Raw genomic sequence first — 14,294 nt, 5'->3', positions numbered from 1 at the left:
GGGAACAAAAATTCCCTCTAGTCACAGTTAGAGTTTTAACAAGGACTGGTTCAGACCATGCTCCTTTGTTAATTTATTTGGGTACTCATGCTCATATTGGCAATAAAGATCACTTTTCTTTTGAATTATCATTGTTAAAACATGAGAATTTTTATGAGATGGTGAGAGTTGAATGGGAGGCTCAGACCCGTGGAAATTCTCCTATTCCCATTTGGCAGAATAAAATTAGACATTTGAGGCGTTTCCTTAAAGGTTGGGCAAAATGTTTAAGTGGACAATATAAGAAAGAGAAAGAGAAGCTGCTTTTTCTAATAGATGAGTTGGACTTAAAAGCTGAGTCAATTCCTCTAAATGATGATGATAGAGAAAAATTAAAAAGGCAAATGATGATTTAACAAAACTTCGTAGATAGGAGGAATGTAAATGGGCACAAAGAGCCAAGATTAAGCATATTTAAGAAGGGTGAAACAATACTAAATATTTTCACCTAATTGCAAATGGAAAGCATCGAAGAAAGAAAAAATTTCAACTAGAACAAGAGGAAGGAACCACAGTGGGTGATGAAAATTTACAAGTCTATATCTCTGAATACTATAAGAAGTTGTTTGGAGAGCTAGCTACTTCTACCCTCACACTGAGTGAGGAGTATACACAGGATATACCGCAATTAACCCAAGAGGAGAATAATATCCTTGTTGCTGAATTCACAGAGAAGGAAGTCAAGGATGCTATTTTTCAGATGGAGTTAAATAAATCTCCAGGGCCTGATAGTCTTCCAGCTGAGTTTTTCCAAACCTTCTGGGAAGTTATCAAGGGTGATTTAATGCCAATGTTCTATCAACTGCATTCAGGGGAACTACAGTTGTTCAAATTGAATTTTGGTGTTATTACCATGTTGCCTAAAAAGGAGAATGCGGTTCCAATTCAGCAATATAGACCAATTTGTCTTCTTAATATTAGTTTTAAAATATTCACGAAGGTCGCTACTATTAGAGCTAATACAGTTGCCGAAACAGTTATTAGTCCTACACTGTCGACTTTCATGCCAGGACGACATATTCTTGAAGGAGTAATTGTCTTACATGAAACCATTCATGAACTTCATCGGAAGAAACTGGATGGGGTGATATTTAAATTGACTTTGAGAAGGCTTATGATAAGGTAAAATGACCTTTTCTTCAACAAGTTATGCACATGAAAGGTTTTCATCCTAAATGGTGTCAACTTATCGAACAATTTGTTAGGGGAGGAAGTGTAGGGATCAAGGTCAATGATGCTATTGGTCACCATTTCCAAACTAGAAAGGGTCTTCGACAGGGTGACCCGCTGTCACCTATGTTATTTAATATTATTGTAGATATGCTGGCCATCCTAATAGCAAGAGCGAAAGAGGATGGACAGATAGGAAGCCTTATCGCTCATTTAGTTGATAGAGAAATTTCTATTCTGCAATATGTGGATGACACGATACTTTTCATGGAACATGACTTCGAAAAGGCCGTGAATATGAAACTAATATTGCGTTTCTTTGAAGAATTGTCATGTCTAAAAATTAATTTTCATAAGAGTGAAATTTTCTGTTTTGGTAAGGCCAAAGAGAAAGAAGAGCAGTACAAACAACTATTTGGTTGTGAATCTGGTTCTTTGCCCTTCAGATATTTGGGTATCCCAATCCATTATAGAAAGCTAAAAAACTCTGAATGGAATCCAGTGGAAAGTAGGTTTGAGAGAAAACTAGGATGTTGGGCTGGAAAATTTTTATCATACGGGGACCGCCTTGTTTTGATTAACTCATTTCTTACTAGTTTACGGATGTTCATGCTATCTTTCTTTGATTTACCTAAAGGGGCGAGGAAGTGATTAGATTTTTTCCGATCTCGCTTCTTTTGGCAGTGTGAAGAAAATAAAAAGAAATATAGGTTAACTAAGTGGAACCTGATTTGCAGACCTAAGGACCAAGGTTGTCTTGGGATTGAATTTCTGGAGATTAAAAATTCTTGCCTACTTAGCAAATGGTTATTTAAACTTCTTTCTGAAGAAGGGTTATGGCAAGAATTATTAAAAAACAAGTACCTTTCGCAGAAAACCTTGGCGGAAGTTGAAAGTAAACCTACTGATTCACCCTTCTGGAAAGGACTAATGAAAGTTAAAGGGGATTTTTTCAGTAGAGGAAAATTTGAGGTAGGCTCCGGAGAAGGAGCACGTTTTTGGGAAGATAGATGGTTAGGTGATCACACCCTTGCATCTCAGTATCCTCAACTATATAACATAGTTAATCGTAAGCATGATACATTGGTAAATGTTATGAGCTCAACTCCGTTAAACATAGGTTTTCGGAGGAGGCTAATTGGTGACAAGTGGGATCAATGGGTACACCTATGCCAAATACTAATGGAGATAAATTTAATGGCAGTGTTGGGGTTGTTGTTGTTACCATTCTGGTTGCCTCCGGGCTTCGGGGGTCCTCCATTGTGGTTGATGAAGTTTGAACGGAACGTTGAAACAGGTGGCTTGTTGTGTCTTGAGGCAAATCCTCCAGGTGAACTGGTGCGGTACTTCGGTGCATTGTTGGGTCCATTCTGGTGCATCATACGGCGCTTGCGGTTCTCATTGGCTTGGTGAAGCTTTCCTTCCATCTGGATGGCAGAATCAACGAGGGCTTCCAGGTCAGCAAACGGAATATTCACTAGTACTGTCTGCATCTCATCATGCAGTCCATTCAGGAATCTCTCCTTCTTCTTCTCGTTGGTGTCGGTTTCATCCGGGGCGTACCTAGATAGAGTGAGAAATCTGTCACGGTATTCCACCATGGACATCCTTCCTTGTTTGAGTTCCCTGATCTCATCCCTCATCTTCTTAATCAGACCCGGTGGCACATGGTATCTGCTGAACTTGAGCTTGAAGTCTTCCCAAGTCATCATTTGTCCGGCATTCATTGCACGGGCACTGTTCCACCAGGCTCTTGTAGTGGGTGGCAAATAGTACCTTCGCTGCAGCTTCAACTCCTGCAACTTCTAGGTTTTTCTCCATTGATTGGAGCCAGTCATCTGCATCTAAGGGCTCCTCCGTCTTGCTAAATATTGGGGGATTAGTATTCTGAAAATTCTTCAGCTTGGATCCAGGATGATCCGGATGTCCATGTCCTTGGTTGTTCTGGGCTATCTGTTGCACTTGCAGTACGACAAGGTTGGCTTGCCGCTCAGCTCTTTCGACTTCTCTATCTGTCATCATCATTTGTAGCATCTGCAGCATTGCATCTTGGTTGGTGTTGCGGGTTGGAGGGGCCATCTGAACATTAAGATAGATGATAAGATAAGAGGGAATTTTCTATGGCTTGTTTGGTTTAAAGTTCAAAAAGTTTCAAAACTTGAGTAGTGCTGAGGTGGTAAAAACCAACAACACTTTTTCATTCATTCCAAACAACACACATTACAAACTAACACACCAATGATTTTAAGAACCATTTCCTCATTCTACGATACATTGGGAGGGATACAAACTCACACGTACGCAAGTGCTCTAGTGATACTACTCTTCATCCGGAATGGTGGGTTCTTTGTCTTCATGGGTAATGTGCTTGGCGAAAGGCGCGGGCGTTGTCCAACTCCTTGCGGGTTTTGTACAACATGAAATCTAGGTATGCAACATAGTGGTTCATCTCCGGGTGCAGTGGCATGGTTATTGGCCTTCCCATGGGATCATGTCTTGGGTAGTAGAAGAAGCGAGTGTTCTTGATTTTGTTCATATACTGTCCACACAGACAGGCAAGTGCTTCTTGCATGGCTTTGGCTATCCCTTCCTTCCAAGTGTTTCCCCTTACAGAAAACCATATGGTTTCCCAAATTGTGGCTCCTAGCTTTTCTCTCGGATCTGCAGTAACTTCCCACTGAGGTTGTCTTCCCGACTGATTATTGAGTGGTACTCCAAAGAACTCGGGATACGGGCATCCTAGATATTCAACTAGTTGCTCCACACCCTTCTCGAACATTAGGTCTCCTCCATGGCCAAGCTGATAGGACTCATAGTGGTACTCCATCTGTGAGCAATTAGGATGAGTAAGTTAGAGAAGTGATCAAGTGTGTCACAATTAGGATGCCCATATATGCTTCACCTTTTTATTTGTTTTCCTTTTCTTGGTTTCTCTTTGATTTTGAAAAGAGGTAGGGTTTAGGGTTTAGCACATGTTCAAACACTTTAAATAAACAATCATGGCAAAAATCACCATACATGCATGAACACTATGCACATAAGGTAATGTAACTTCAAATTTTTTGTTGGCTCCAAACTTTGGAAAAAGAAATTTGTCTTCTTCATTGTTTTTTTTTTGAAATTTGGGATGTTACACAGAGCTCCCGATGGGAGTGGTAGTAGCCAATAATTCTGAAGAACTCCCGAATATTTGTTCGGGTATGAGAATAACCGTATAGACTGAACCAGAAAATTTTATTCATGATGTGCAACTGAGATACACGTTACTCCGATGATTGGCTAAGAAGCTTTATTGTAAGATAAAAGAAAGTAAAAAGAGGCCGAGGCCTAAGCATAGAAGCGTCGCAATTGTGCAACCTTTCATGAGTTGCCTTCGTCTTGTCCTTTCGTAGTATTCCTGATGCGATAAGCTCTTCTTGGGATGACTTCAGTAATGATGTAAGGCCCTTCTCATGGAGATTCAAGATTCAGATGTCCCTTCTGCTTTAAGCGTAGTACTAAGTCACCTACGTCAAAGCTTCGAGTGCACACCCTTCGACTGCAGTAGTTTCGTATCGTCTGCTGATATACTGTTGTTCTTGCTAAAGCGATGTCTCAAGATTTGTCAACAAGATCGCAACATCTTGCAATGCTTGGCCAGAGGCTTTTTCATTATATGCAACAACCAGTGGTGCTTCGAAGCGAACGTCGGCAGGTAGAATGGCTTCGGCTCCATATACAAGGAAGAAAGGAGTATACTGTGTGGATCTGTTTGGCGTGGTTCGCAAGCTCCGAAGTACTGATGGAAATTCCTCGACCCAGGCGCCAGCTGCCTTCGTGAGACGTTTTTTGATGCCATCACAAATTAGACCATTGATCCTCTCCACTTGCCCTATGGTTTGAGGGTTTGATACCAAAGCGAAACTGAGTCTGAGGCCATTGTTGTCACAAAATTCATTAAATTATTTGGATGCAAAGTTACTTCCGTTATTTGTGATGATGTTGTGAGGTACACCGAAGCGACAGGTGATCCCCTTGAAGAATTTGACGGTCGTTGTAGCCGTTTGGTTGGTTACTGGTATGGTCTCCATCCATTTGGTATATTTGTCGACTGCGACCAGCAGATACGTATGATTTCCTGAAGGCGATTTCGGCATTGGTCCAACTTGGTCAAGTCCCCACTGTGCAAAGGGCCATGCCAAAGGTATTGTCATAAGGTCCATAGCAGGTGCATGTGGTTTTGGTGCAAAATGATGACAATGGTCGCACTTTCGGACAAGATCTCTTGCATCGGCTGCCGCTGTTGGCTAATAAATCCCAGCTCTAAAAGCTTTAGCCACAAATGCTCGACTTCTTGCATGATGTCCGCATGTGCCTTCATGTATCTCTCGCAACAGAGCCTTTCCATCGTTGATGGCGATGCACCGTTGGAAGATGCCAGAAATGCTTCATTTATAAAGTTCACCAGCTACTATAGTGAATGATTTGGAGCGACGTACAGTACGCCTTGCTTCGACCGGATCATCCGGTAACTCCTGCCGAAGTAAATATGTTAGCAGATCCTTAGTCCATATAGGCTCAAGGAGAAGAACTTGTTGCTCAGGTCCAGTAATAATGTTTTCGGCAGCACCTTGAGGCGTAACCCGATGATCGACTCTACTAGAGGTGCCGATGTTTTGACCTTGATAGAAATCTGGTTGATTTCTTCATAGAAAAATCTGTTAGGGATCACGGAGCACGTGGAACCGATGTTTGCCAAAGCATCTGTTTCTTCGTTACTGGCCCTGCCGATATGTTTTAACTCGCAACCTTCAAACTTTGCTTCCATTGATTGGTACATTTGTCGATAAGCAATCATATTATCGATGAGGACATCGCACAAATTCATCGACTTCTGGACCACAAGGTTTGAATCTCCCTAAATATCCAGTCTAGTAGCACCACATGCTTTAGCCATACGCATGCCGTGTAACAGTGCTTCATATTCCTTCTCGTTGTTTTGTCGGCAGAGCGAAGTTCATCATCAACACGTATCTCATCTTGTCGCCTTGCGGAGAAATCAACACTACTCCAGCTCCTACGCCTGTACTTTGCTTTGAACCGTCGAAATACATTATCCAAGAGCCTGACATATCGGGTGCATGCAGAATTTGTGACTGAATCCAATCGACTAAGAAATCAGGAAGGATCTGGGAATTGATGGCTGTTTGATTTACGTAAGAAATGTCATATGGTGCTAACTCGATAGCCCATTGAGACACTCTGCCTATGGCATATGGATTGGTGAGTATGTTTTTCAGTGGAGCTTCAGTGACAATGATTATCGGATGTTCAGCAAAGTAGTGCCGTAGTTTCCGTGCTATTCTCCAGACGGCATGTGCCGGCTTCTGGTGGTGAGGGTATCGCTGCTTTGCTGATGTGGGTACCTCGCTGAGGTAGTAGACGGGCACTGCACGCCGTGAACTTTTCCTACTTCCAAGCGCTCGACTATGAACTTGAGTGGTTGCAGCGATATAAAGTAACATCGACTCCTTATCATGCGGAGTTACGAGAACTGGCGAGGTCGAGAGAACTTTCTTCAGATTGTCAAAAGCTTCCAGTGCTTCTGTGGTCCACCCAAACTTTTCCGATTTCTTCATTAGCTGATAGAAGGGCAATGCGTTTTCTCCTAACTTTGCGATGAACCTGCTGAGAGCTGCTACGCGTCCTGCTAGCTGCTGCACCTGCTTGCAAGTTCCTTGGTGGTTCCATATCGAGGACAACCTTGATTTTCAGAGGATTTGCCTCTATTCCTCCACCTGAAATAAAGTACCCGAGTACTTGGCCTCCTGGTACTCCGAAAAAGCATTTCTTCGGGTTCAGCTTTATCTTGTAGCGGTCGAGGTTGTCGAAAGTTTCACGCATGTCGTCCATTAATGTGGCGGCGTTTCGGGTCTTGACGATGATATCATCGATATAAACCTTGATATTCCGGCCAATTTGTTTCCCAAGACAAGCTTGCATACATCGTTGACAGGTTGCACCCGCGTTTTTAGTCCAAAAGTCATAACGTTGTAACAGTAGACACCATCTGGTGTAATAAACGCTGTTAACTCCTGATCTTCTTCTTTGAGCTTGATTTGATTATATTCTAAGTAAGCATCTAGAAAGGAGAGGCGATCACATCCTGCCGTAGAATCAACTATCTGGTCGATGCGAGGCAATGGAAAATGATCCTTCGGACAATCCTTGTTGAGGCTTGTGAAGTCGATGCCCATGCGAAGAGCCGTCGTATCCTTCTTTGGCACCATGACTGGGTTGACTACCCATTTGGCCTCCTTAAGTTCCCGAATAAACCCGGCTTTACGAAGTCAATTAATTTCTTCTCCGATGGCTTTTCTTTTTGGTTCTGAAAAACGACGCAGTGTCTGTTGGATAGGCTTGGCTTTAGGATAAACATTGAGGGCATGCTCAGCGAGTTCCCTGGGAATACCTGGCATGTCGGATGGCTCCCATGCAAATATTTCCCAGCGCTCATGGGGGAACTCGAAGAGCGCACCTTCCTATGCGACAGCAAGATCTGCCTGCGCATTGATCGTCTTCTTCAGGTCAGAGGGATGCACTTGATGCTTCTTTGCTTCTTTGGCGGCGTCAAACTTGTCGGACTTTGTGTTCCGTTCAGTTGATATCTAGATGTTAATTTTATATAACGCTTCACATTTCCAGCAATGGCAGTGCTTGAGATCATAGTGTTGATGTTCCCATAATACGTTGTACCGTTGTTCATACATGGACACACATGTCAGTCCTCCCGCAAAAACATAAATAAGACACCCATGAGATGCAGATTACCTTGCTCAACTCAAAGAACATCTGAACATCTAGATCTGAAAGGCTTTATGTACGCCTTTGACCTGTACTTATCATTGAATGAATAAAATCTTTCTACCATCGTATGAAAAAAGAACCCTCAGCCCCTAATTCCCTGTTCGGGACGAACAAGTAAACTGAACACATTTTTTTCCTAAGCGCTTTGAAGTTTCAACACATCCAGGACATTTCGCGCGTAATGGTGAAACATGTGGTTGCAGATCGCAAGTCCCTCAATCTCGCACTACCAAATTCGATGGAATTGTATGCAGAAAAGAGAGACAGAGACGAGGTATTTTTGTGCAGTGTTCAACTGAACTGCTTTTCGGTTGTTCTTCCTTTTATTACATGCGATGATCGCGGCATTGCCTCTTACTGGATCGTGCCATCCCACGACCGAAGCGTGCGCTCGATCGATACTACAGCTACGGCAGCGAAACGCACAGACCACATCCACCACCAATAGAGCGACTAACTCGCTAACCGAAAACGACTAAGTCCCTAACCTGGCGCTGCAGGCAGACACCAGGTTCAGAGTTTATTCTTTGACAGAACGACTACCTAAAACCCTCTGAGCTTATAGTTGGCTAACAATTCTCCCCCCTAAGCTCAGACAGGCTTGCTGATCTTCACCATCCCCAGCCTCTGACGCAATTCGATGAAGCGAACTCGCCCAAGCGCTTTGGTCAGCAGATCAGCCAACTGGTCTTGTGTGCCCACATGATTGAGTTCCACTTGATCTGCCTCAATGATATGACGAATGTAGTGGAACTTGATGTCTATGTGCTTGGTTCGATTATGATGAACAGGGTTCTTGGCCAGAGCTATGGCTGACAGATTGTCACACAGCAGCTCGAACTTTTCGGGCTCCTTTCCCAGCAGCTCTCCAAGAAGACGACTCAGCTACAGTCCTGGCAGGTTGCTGTTGTGGCCGCCACATATTCAGCCTCGCATGAGCTGATCGCCACAACTTTCTGCTTCTGTGATGTCCAAGAGACAAGGTTCTCATTGAGGAAGAAAACCTGCCCAGAAGTGCTCTTCCTGTCTCCAACATCGCCCGCGTGATCGCTATCACTGAAACCAGTTAGAACTGTCGTCCCTCTCCCTGCTCTGTATCAACGTCCAAGGTCCTGTGTGCCCTTGATGTATCGGAGGATCTGTTTCACTGCAGTCCAGTGAGTTGTGCTTGGTTTTTCCATGTACCTGCTGACAACACCCACGGCATGTGTGATGTATGGTCTGGTGTTGGTCAGATAACGCAATCTCTCAACTATATGCTGCGGTACATGGTAGCGTCCACAGCCTTTGCTCCATCCTCCTTGTGCAGTTTCAGTCTGCACTCCATAGGTGTGCTGCAACTATTGCAGTTGCTCAGCCCTGCCACCTCCAAAATCTTTGCTGCATAGCTACGCTGGCACAGAGTGATCACTCCATCTGTCTGTGCCACCTCGATCCCAAGATAGTAATTGAGAAGGCCGAGGTCACTCATTTTGAACAGCTTCTGCATCTATCCTTTGAACTTGATGATGGCTGCGGCGTCTGTGCGTGTGATGATGAGATCATCAACATATATCCCCACCAGGAGAAAGTTGGTGCCGTTGCCTCGCCGGTACACCGCATGCTCCAGCATGCTGCGAGTGAATCCGAGCGTGCCCAGTGTGTCATCCAGCTTGGCGTACCAGGCTCTTGGTGCTTGACGAAGCCCATACAGTGCCTTCTGCAGCCTCAGTACTTGTACCTCCTTGCCTGCAGTGATGTACCCCGGCGGCTGTACCACATAAACTTCCTCTTCAAGATCGCCGTTCAAGAAGGCCGACTTGACGTCCATGTGGTGTACTTCCCACTTGGAGTGAGCTGCAAGGGCTAGAAGCACACGCACTGTCTCCATCCGAGCCACCGGAGCAAACACCTCCTCGAAATCAACACCTTGCCGATGTGCATACCCCTTAGCAACGAGGCGGGCTTTGTGTTTGATCACCTTGCCGTCAGCATCGTGCTTGACCTTGTACACCCACTTTAGGCCAATTTCCTTGTGTCCTGCAGGTAGAGGACAGTGTACCCAGGTTTTGTTGTCGAGGATGGATGCCATTTTATCGTCCATGGCGGCCTTCCATGCCGCGTCGTCGAGCGCCTCCGTGACATCACGGGGTTCCTCAGCGCTGAGGTGGCACCGCTCGAAGGACTCGTGCTCAGCATATTCTTCGGTCTCGTCGAGCACGCTCGACAGGCGCCGATATCGAATGGGGCCGGAGTCGACGTCGCGACCGTCATCATGCATGGGCGGCGTGGCCCAGCGTGTCATGTTCGTCGCATCAGGGGTGTGTGGCTCTGACGACGAGGCCGGAGTTGATGCAGGGGCTGGCGAGGAGAACGTGGCAGCATCCGTGCCAGCGTCCAGCTCCTCCGTGCCGTTCTCAGTGGTGTAGACCACCGTGAATGTTGTTGACGTAGTGCGCGCACTGGGCGCATCCTGGGCATTCCAGCCTTGTCCAGAGCGCGGCGAGAGCGCGCCCGGCGCGTTCCAGCACCATGGCCTGCCTTCCTCGAAGACGATGTCGCGAGTCACATGCACCTTCTTCTTGGCTGGATCGTACGCGCGATATGCCTTTGATCCCTCCTCGTATCCGACGAAAATCATTGGAATTGAGCGGTCCGACAGCTTGGTGATCCCTGGACCCAGCTTCTTCACATGCACATGATGGGATTCGTAGCATAGAAAACAAAAATTTTCCTACAACAAGAACGAATAACAAGCCAAGATGCAATCTAGAAGATGGGAGCAACGAGAAGATCATGAGACTAACCCTCGAAGATTTCCAAAGCCTACAAGATTAGATCTCGTTGTTGCAGAAGATGATCACTTGCCGCTTTCGAAAGCGCGTAGAAGATCTTGACGGTGCCACAGTCGGGCAGCACCTCCGTACTCGGTCACACGTTCGGTGTTGATGACGACGTCCTTCTCTCCGTTCCAGCGGGCAGCGGATGTAGTAGATCCTCCTCGGAATCCCGACAGCACGATGGCGTATGTGTCGGTGGCGGTGGAGAGCTCCGGCAGGGCTTCACCTAAGCGCTACAGGAGGTGTATGAGGAGGGAGGTGTGCTAGGGGTTGGGAGATAGGGGGTAGGGGTGCCGGCCAGGGGCCTCCCTATGGTGGTGCGGCCAAGTGTGTGGCAGCCCCCTCCCTCTCCTCCTCATTATATATGTAGAACCCCAAGGGTTTGCCCAAAGTCTTCGAATAAGACCCCAATTCAAAAACTGCCTTATGGACGAAACCTAGAGGGACATGGACTCTCCCCTTCCCCCTTTTCTTTGGTCGGCCAAGGAGGTGGAGTCCTCCATGGGCTCCACCCTCCCACTTGGTTGGCTGGTTAGGTTTGGTGGAGTCCAACCGGGACTCCACCTTCCATGGTGATTTCATCCGGAAGGTTCTAGAACATTCTAGCGCCTTCCATAAATGCACCGGATCATTTCCAAACTTGGAAAGTGACTTCCTATATATGAATATTATTCTCCGGACCATTCCGGACCTCCTCGTGATGCCCTGGATCCCATCCGAGACTCCGAACAAAACTTCGAACTCCATTCCATATTCCATATCTACTTAAAACGACATCAAACCTTAAGTGTGTCACCCTACGGTTCGTGAACTATGTAGACATGGTTGAGACCCCTCTCCGACCAATAACCAATAGCGGGATCTGGAGATCCATAATGGCTCCCACACATTCAACGATAACTTAGTGATCGATTGAACCATTTACATACGATACTGATTTCCTTTGTCACGCGATATTTTACTTGTCCGAGGTTTGATCATCGGTATCTCCATACCTTGTTCAACCTCGTCTCCGACAAGTACTCTTTACTCGTACCGTGGCATGTCATATCTTGTGACCAAGTCACATGCTTGCAAGCTAATCAGACGACATTCCACCGAGAGGGCCCAGAGTATATCTATCCGTCATCGGGATGGACAAATTCCACTCTTGATCCATATGTCTCAACTCATACTTTCCGAATACCTAATCCCACCTTTATAACCACCCATTTACGAAGTGGCGTTTGATGTAATCAAAGTACCCTTCCGGTATACGTGATTTATATGATCTCATGGTCGAAGGACTAGGTAACTATGTATCGAAAGCTTATAGTAGCAAATTGAACTTAATGACGTGATCTTATGCTACGCTTATTTGGTTGTATGTCCATTATATCATTCATCTAATGACATAACCTTGTTATTAATAACATCCAATGTTCATGATCACGAAACCATGATCATCTATTAATCAACAAGCTAGTTATACAAGAGGCTTACTAGGGACTCCTTGTTGTTTACATAACACACATGTATCAATATTTCGGTTAATACAATTATAGCATGGTATGCAAACATTTATCATAAACACAAAGATTTATAATAACCATTTTATTATTGCCTCTTGGGCATATCTCCAACAGCACCGTGCACCCGAATGTGCGCAGGTGACGCACGTTGGGCTTACGGCCGTGCCATGCTTCGTACGGCGTGACACCGTCGAGGCTTCGCGTCGGCGCCCTGTTGAGGATGTAGACGGCGGTTTTCACTGCCTCTGCCCAGAAGTACGTCGGCACATCCATTGTAACACCCCAAATTTCAAAACAAAGAGAAAATAAATTTCCTTTTTCCAAAAATGAGAACCAACAAAAACTTTTCTTATATAGGGTGCTATGCTTAGTGCTCCTACCTATTACTTGTGTTTTGCCATGATGGGTGTAAGTATGCTTATGTGATAAACCCTAAAACCCTAAAGTAATCAAGTGCAGATCACAAACCCAATAAAATAAAAGAGAAAGAAATCAAATAAGAAAAACCCTAAACCTTGATCTTCTCAAATACAAATGGATCTATTTTGAGAAACCAAAATAAAGAAAAAGCCATAGGTGGGCCTATAGCCCTAATAGGTAAATCTTGAACCCTACCTTTATTGCTTTTGCTAAATGGTGGTGAACCATTGTGAACCCCACTAAACCCTAGACCTCATCTCTCTTGTCACAAATCTTTGAAAAACCAAAATAAGAAGAGGTGATCTTAAATAAGAAAAAGGGGCATATGCAAGCCCATGGCTACTTTGTGTAAAAACTAAAACTTTGTTTGCTTACCTTGTGTGGATGTTTGGAAATACCTCAACACACTCAACCAGGTACTTACCAACCAATTTAATTGAGAATCAAAATAAAATCCAACATATGCATAGAGGCATATGTGGCACTTAGCCAAATTATCAAATCTTGACCTAGCCACCCCATTGTCCTAAAATGGTTTGAACCTTTCACCCAACTCATTCTAACACCAAATAAACCTCACTCTTGTCAAAGTGAAGCAAAGAAAAATAAAAGAATAAAAGTTAGAAAATCACAAAACCCTTACATATGGTTTATGCAATTTTTCTAAATCTTTGACCTAGATCATTTTGGTCTTCACCATTAGTTGTATTATGTTACTACACACTTTTTACAACTTTTTGAATCAAAGAAACACAAATCAAATCAAATTCAAACTCAAAATTGGCTCACATACAATAATGGTCAAATCTGTCTTTTATAGTCTGGTCACTACTTTGAGCCTCTCTATATCAAAATTTCTAAACTAAACCAATCCAAATCTTTGCATGTCATCCAAGTACACAACAAGATGAACAACTTTTGTCAAGGGCACCATATCAAATTCATTTTGGATCAGGATATATGAGCCAGCAAAGTGGAGACATTTTATCAAGAACAAGATCACCACAATTTCGAAATGGATCAAACCAGACCACTCCTTGACCACTACTTGCCCTAGCCATGACCAGAGGACACCCCTACACCAAGCCCATGCCAAGAAACCACCAGGAGAGAGCGGCCATGGCGTGGACATGGCCATGCCGGCCACGTCGCACCTCGACACCTTCCCCTCTCTTTCCCTCCATGATCGGCCTCACCACCATGTCCAGGAGCTCGCCAAGAATCCCAGAAGATCGCCAGTACAAGCCCTTGGTCGCGAGGACGCCGACACGCCCCGGACGACGCGCGCCCACGACGTCCCTGGCGCGCCGCGAGCGGCATGGTGACGTCGTCGTGCACGGACACGCGCGGCACAGTCACGCGGCGTTCGCCGTACACCACCGTACCCCGACCAAGCCCGCGCGCAGTGGTACCCTCCTCGCCACGCGGAGCACGCCGGACACGCCGACGTCATGCCTTGGCGACCACGGCCGCCGGAGAGGACGAACGC

This window comes from Lolium rigidum, chromosome 6 (assembly GCF_022539505.1).
Source record: "Lolium rigidum isolate FL_2022 chromosome 6, APGP_CSIRO_Lrig_0.1, whole genome shotgun sequence".
Classification (NCBI taxonomy): Eukaryota; Viridiplantae; Streptophyta; class Magnoliopsida; order Poales; family Poaceae; genus Lolium; species Lolium rigidum.
This window is presented reverse-complemented; position numbering follows the sequence as displayed.